Source organism: Rousettus aegyptiacus, unplaced genomic scaffold, assembly GCF_014176215.1.
Source record: "Rousettus aegyptiacus isolate mRouAeg1 unplaced genomic scaffold, mRouAeg1.p scaffold_m13_p_2, whole genome shotgun sequence".
NCBI lineage: Eukaryota > Metazoa > Chordata > Mammalia > Chiroptera > Pteropodidae > Rousettus > Rousettus aegyptiacus.
The window spans coordinates 97,838,504-97,844,695 of NW_023416295.1; the positions used below are offsets into that span (position 1 = coordinate 97,838,504).

Genomic DNA, 6,192 nt, shown 5'->3' on the forward strand with positions numbered 1-6,192 from the left:
TGAGTTTGGGCATTTATTAATATGATTATCAGTCATCTGATTCCCTTCTTTGTGAATTAATCTTATGACTCTTTGGTTTTGTGTTTTGCTTAGAAATTCCTCCATACCACAGATTATAAAATTTTTGCTCATGGTTTCTTTAAGACTTTATAGTTGGGCTTTTAAAATATTTAACTCTCTATTCATTTTGTGTATAATGGGACATAACATCCTTTTTGGTATCATCTATCCTTTCCCTACTGACTATCTTACACAGGAGTATTTTCCTTAGCAGGATAAAAACCACTTACAATAAACTTACTGCAAATGGGGACCAAACTTTCAGAAAAAAATAATGGGACTAGGACTTTATCTTGAAAGTCGAAACTAAAAATTGTGAAGGTCCTTTTATTTAATCATATTTAATAATATTCAAGTAATGATGACTACTATACACCTGCTTTGAGAATAAATTAAGAGTAGAGCGAGTATTCAGATTTCATGTTTATTTTTGGTATTCGATATGTTCTCACTAAAATAAAATGATAGCACAGTATGCCATCCTTTACATTATATTTGAATTTCAGCAGGGTCATGAAAGATGTAATTTTTATGAGCTTTTGAAAATTCTATCTTTTCATTTTTGATTACCCTCTTTGGTATCCTTGTAGTGTTTACATTTCTTGATTGCCAGCTGGTCTTACTCTGCAGTTACTAATGGTCAGTGCAGATTACTACAGGCCAGGTATTCTTACTTGTATTTAATTACTTTATCTTTTATCCTCACATGTAATCAAAATCTCTGGCTCTTCCATTCTTCCTTATTCTTCTGATCCCAGCAGCAGGTTCTAATTTCAAAAATCATATTACTCAGGAGCTCACTTGAATGCAGAGAATGTGTCTTTCCCATCTATGGCCCAATCTATCTCATCTTTAATCAAATTCAATATTAAATTTAATCTTGACTCTATTACTTAAGAATTATAAGCTTTACACAGGTTACTTAACTCTTCTGAATTTGAGTTGACTCCTCTGCAGATTAGTAATAATATTCTTTGGGGTAACTGGTATTATTTTAGTTCTTTAGTAGAGTCTATTTATCTAAGTGAGATTCTCTTTGTGAAATACCTGATTACTCTGCACTGATTACTATTGAGATTTTACAGCAAATTAGATTCAAATTTTAAAGCCAACAATATATTGAGGTTATTTCCGTTATCTAGTTTTAAAAGTTGAAGAGTGAGACTCATTTATCATATTTACTAAGGGACATTCTACTGCTTAGTTCATTGTCTTGAATTAATTAATTTGTTGTTTAGTAGCATGTTATTTAGTCTCCATGTATTTGTGTATTTTCAGTTTTCTTCTTATAATTGATTTCTAGTTATATAGCATTGTGATCAGAGAAGCTACATGATATGATTTCAATATTCTTAAATTTATTGGAACTTGTTTTGCGGTCTATCCTGGAAAATTTTATTCATTTATTTGTTTGTTTGTTTGTTTGTTTAAAACCTACAGCACCTGGTATTTCTAGGTGGTCTCCCATCCAAGTACTAACCACGCCCACCCCTGCTTAGCTTCTGAGATCAATCAAGATCAGGTATGTTCAGAATGGCATGGCCGCAGACTAAATCGATCTGGGTTAATGTGTTCACTGTTTAAATCCACTGTTTCCTTGTTGGTTTTACATCTGGATGATCTATTCATTAATGTCAGTGGGATGTTAAGGTCCTCTGTCATTATGACTGTATTATTGTCAATATCTCTCTTTACGTCCATCAATATTTTCTTTATATATTTAGGTGCTCCTACATTGGGCTTGTCACTGGTTACAAGGGTTATGTTCTCATGTTGAACTGATTCCTTTATCATTATAAAATGTCCTTTCTTGTCTCTTGTTACATAGCCTTTGTTTTAAAGTCTGTTTTTCTGATATAATTATTGCTATCCCAGTTTTTTTATTGTTTCTATGTGCATGAAATATCTTTTCCCATTTTTTACTTTTAGTCTGTGTGTGTCTTTTGAGCTGAAGTGGGTCTCTTGCATACAGTATATATATGGGTTTCGTTCTCTTATCTATTTAGCCACCCTATGTCTTTTGATTGGAGCGTTTAATCCATTTATATTTAAAGAAAGTATTGATAGGTATGTAGTTATTTCCATTTTATTATTCATATTTTTAAACTTTTTCTTCTTTAAGAAATCCCTTTAATGTTCATTTTTATACTAGTTTGGTAATGATGAACTCTTAGCTTTTTCTTGTCTGGAAAGCTCTTTTTCTATCCTTCAATTCTAAATGATATCTTTGCAAAGTAGAGTAATTTTGGTTGTAGATCCTTGCTTTTCATCATTTTGAATAGTTTGTGCCAATCTTTTCTGGCCTGCAAAGTTCCTGCTGAGAAATCAGCTGACAGTCTCATGGGTACTCCCTTGCAGGTAACTAACTGCTTTTCCCTTGCTGCTTTTAAAATTCTCTCTTTGTCTTTAACCTTTGGCATTTTAATTGTGATAGATTTTGTTCCTCTTTGGGCTCATCTTGTGCGGACTCTCTGTGCTTCCTTAACTTGTTGTATCTATTTCCTTCACCAGGTTGGGGAAGTTTTTGGTCATTATTTTATCAAATAGAGGTTTTTAATCTCTAGCTCTTTCTATTCTCTTCCTGGTACTCCTATGATGCAAATGTTGTCACACTCGATGTTGTCCCAGAGGTCCCTTAAAATATCCTACATTTTTAAAATTCTTTTTTTTCGTTTTTTTTTTTTTGGTTGCTATTCTGATTGGTATTTTCTTCTACCCTGTCTTCTAAATCACTGATTCGATCCTATGCTTCATCTAATCTGTTGCTAATTACATCTAATGTATTCTTCATTTCAGTTTTGTATCATTCATTTCTGACTAGTTGTTTTTTTAATGCTTTCTATCTATTTTTGTAAGTTATTACTGAGTTCATCTATTCTTCCATTAAGTTCCTTAAACATCCTTATAACCACTGTTTTGAATTCTGTATCTAGTAGATTGCTTGCCTCCATTTAGTTTATTTTTTTTTTCCTGGAGTTTCGTCCTGTTCTTTCATTTGGGATACATTTCTTAGTCTCCTTGTTTTGGCTGCTTTCCTATGTTTGCTTCTACATATTAAGTAGATCTGCTGTCTCCCAGTCTTGGCAAGGTGGCTTATGTAGTAGGTGTCCTGTGGGACCCAATGGCACAGTCTTCCTGGTAACCTGAGCCTGGTACCTCAGAAGTATCCCTTTTGTGGTTGTGTGTGCCCTCCTATTGTAGTTGAGCCTTGATTATTGTTGACACATCAGTGAGCAGGATAGACCCTCAGACTGACTGGCTTAAAGACTGGCTGTAGCTATAGTAGATGAGCTATTGTGTGAGAACTAACCCTATTAAGTGGGATTCACTGTAGTGGGGCTCTGGTGCCTGTTAAGTACACCCTTGTAGTGTGTCATTTGTGGAAGTAATTGAGTGGTGCTGTGTTGTGATCTGAAGCTGTTCATCAAGTGTGTTGGTTCTAGGGCCTCTTGGGAGGGGCTCTGGTGCAGACCAAGCTCAGCCTGGTGCCACCTGGTAGGAACTACAAAATGACCTGTTGTTGGTGGCTGCTTGTTCTGGGCTTGGCAGAACCTGGGAGAGGCTTAGCTATGAACTGAAGTCAGCTGCCACTAGTGTCAGGCTGAGGGCTGCTTAGCTAGAGGTACAGGGCACACTAAAGCCAACTACTGCTTGTTTGTGGTCTGTGGACCCTTCAGAGATTTTAGGAAAGTCCACAGTGTGGGCTGAGGTGGGCTACTTGTGAGTAACAGTCACTGAATGGGGTTCTAGCTTCAGGGAATCACCAGAGTTGGGCCAATTTGATGGAGACAAATTTGGTGCCTGCCTGTGCCTACAGCCTGGGTGGAGAAAGGGCTCATCAAAGGAACAATGGTGCCCACCAGCACTTTAGTCTCAGAGAGAGCTGCCCTTTTAGACTTCTGCCTGAAGCCAGTCACTTCAGTTACTTTCACGTGCCCTGGCACTTTTCAAGCTGCTTACTCAGCACTGGAGCTCACAGCAAGGGCATCCCTCAGCGAGTAAATCCATACATGGGCCCTATAAGAGGATGCCTGGGACTCCAGCTGCCCTTTATCTCACCTGGACAGGAGGAATTCCAAGCCAGATGTTGCGAGAGTTCTCTTTCTGGCACTGGTGCTTTTGGATGGGGAGCTTGGAGTGGGGCTGAGACCCTTTACTCATTGGAGGATACTCTGCAACCAAGATATCTTGTGTAAATATAACTACTTCTGACATGTTATAGTTATGTAAAATTTATGGTATAATTTCTTTCTTTACCACATATTTTCTAATGATCACCTCCCTGACCCTTAGTTTGCCTGTCTGTAAAATACGAATAGAAATACATATTGAATGTCATAAATATTCAAGAAGTAACATTTGTTAAGTATCAAACAGAGTACTTGACACATAGTAGGGGCTCAATAAATGCTAGCTATTTTTATTACTTTATGATTATTCATGTACTATGTGCATTTCACTAGTTGCTCTCTTTATTTGATTACCTGTACTACCTCCCTTCCCCCTTCCAGTTAAAATGTGATCAGGGAGTGAGGAGACCCAGGATATTGGGATGCACTGAAGACAATTTGGAGCCTCAAAATGAGTCATAATATAAGGGGCGAGAAGGGTCTCCATAATTTTCTAGGTCCAGCATACAAAGTAGACAGCTTATGTAACCATCTATTGATTAGTGGGGCACTATGTTCTTTGCCAAATACAACAAACAAACATGCAAAAGTCACACTATTGCTCTATGCCTGCCCCTATTCTCTGAGGCTTGTAGCTAATCTTTTCATTCCCTGCCAGTGGAATGCTCTAACATTCATGATCTCGTGTGATTTTTTATCAATAAACCAGGCAGTTTTTATCATTTTCATCTTATAATGAGCCCAGAAAATCCTGTTATTAAAGAGTGGGGGAAGGCTCAGGATTCCAATACTAAGATGCCAGTTGGGGTCTCAGGCTCCAGATACCAATGATTTGAACATCTGCTCAGAAGCTTGCCAGATGTTTTCTCTGGAGGTTGTCTCTACCATCTCTATTTGTAAGTGATTGTGAATCTGCAAGGCTCTGTGAACACAAACGGTGGAAGGAGACAAGGTACACTCCAGTCTTCAGCTTTGAGGTGCTTGGTTTCCTTTCTCCCATCTTTTGCTGACACCTTGCACAGCCACTGCCTGGGCTTCAGTGGATAAACACAGAACTGGAACCCAGCCATCAACCAGTTAGTATTGACAGCTTCTCATCATGTGCCAAGCTGAGCACATGGGACTTGTAAGATGATTAAAAGGAAGAAGATCCATTTACCAGAAGATACAAATATTAATACAACCTAATGGGAGAAAATTTCTATTACTATACTTTATAACTTGCACTTGTTTAGCGTCATCATCTCCAGACCATCTTCTACTTTGCTGCTAGAAGAATCTTCCAAAAGCAACTCTTTGTATTTGAGAACTTTCATACTCAAATAGCACCGAAGGTTCTACACGGCTTCTCAAATAAAGTGTAAATTCTGAAACTCAGCATTTAGCAATCTGTTGCAAATTCACATTTCTGGACTTATCTTGGATAACTCTCCTGGAACCTTTTTTATACTTCAGCCAAACTAAACCACATGTTACTTGGGGCCTTACATGACACCCCCCGCCCCAAGCCCAGTCATTTGCTTTTACAAACTTGTCTTTCCATGCCTTCCTACCATCTCTCATGTCTCAATCACAAGTGCGCTGGAGTCTCATTGCCCAGCTCAGATGCCACCTCTTTTATGATACCGTCTCTGAGTCCCTCAATCAGAATTTATTTCTTCCTCCTCTAAGCTTCCGTGGCATCTTTCACAGTCTCGTGCCAGTGTTTTCTCCCAAATTATATTGTAAATCTTTGCCAGTATGGTTTTATAGCCTATCTAGTTCCTGGATTAGTGATTTACCTTTAATAGCCTTTGTACTTTTCCATCAGCTTCAACATCCACAACCTTATATGTAAATCAGGCAGTTTTTATCATGCCCATTTTACAATGGGTGAAATTGACACTCAGAAATTTTAAGTAATTTGCCTAAAGTTACATAGATGGATAGTAATGGAGTTAAGAAAACAGTCTGAAAGCACTCTTTATCTGAGTTGTTTTATTCAGTATCAAATGAAAATTGT

The 6,192-nt window shown here is 37.6% G+C and overlaps 1 pseudogene; it reads right to left on the reverse strand.

Moving 5' to 3' along the window:
- Window positions 1-1,491: 1,491 nt before the first annotated feature.
- LOC118614883 lies at window positions 1,492-1,610 on the reverse strand (annotated as a pseudogene).
- Window positions 1,611-6,192: the final 4,582 nt, after the last annotated feature.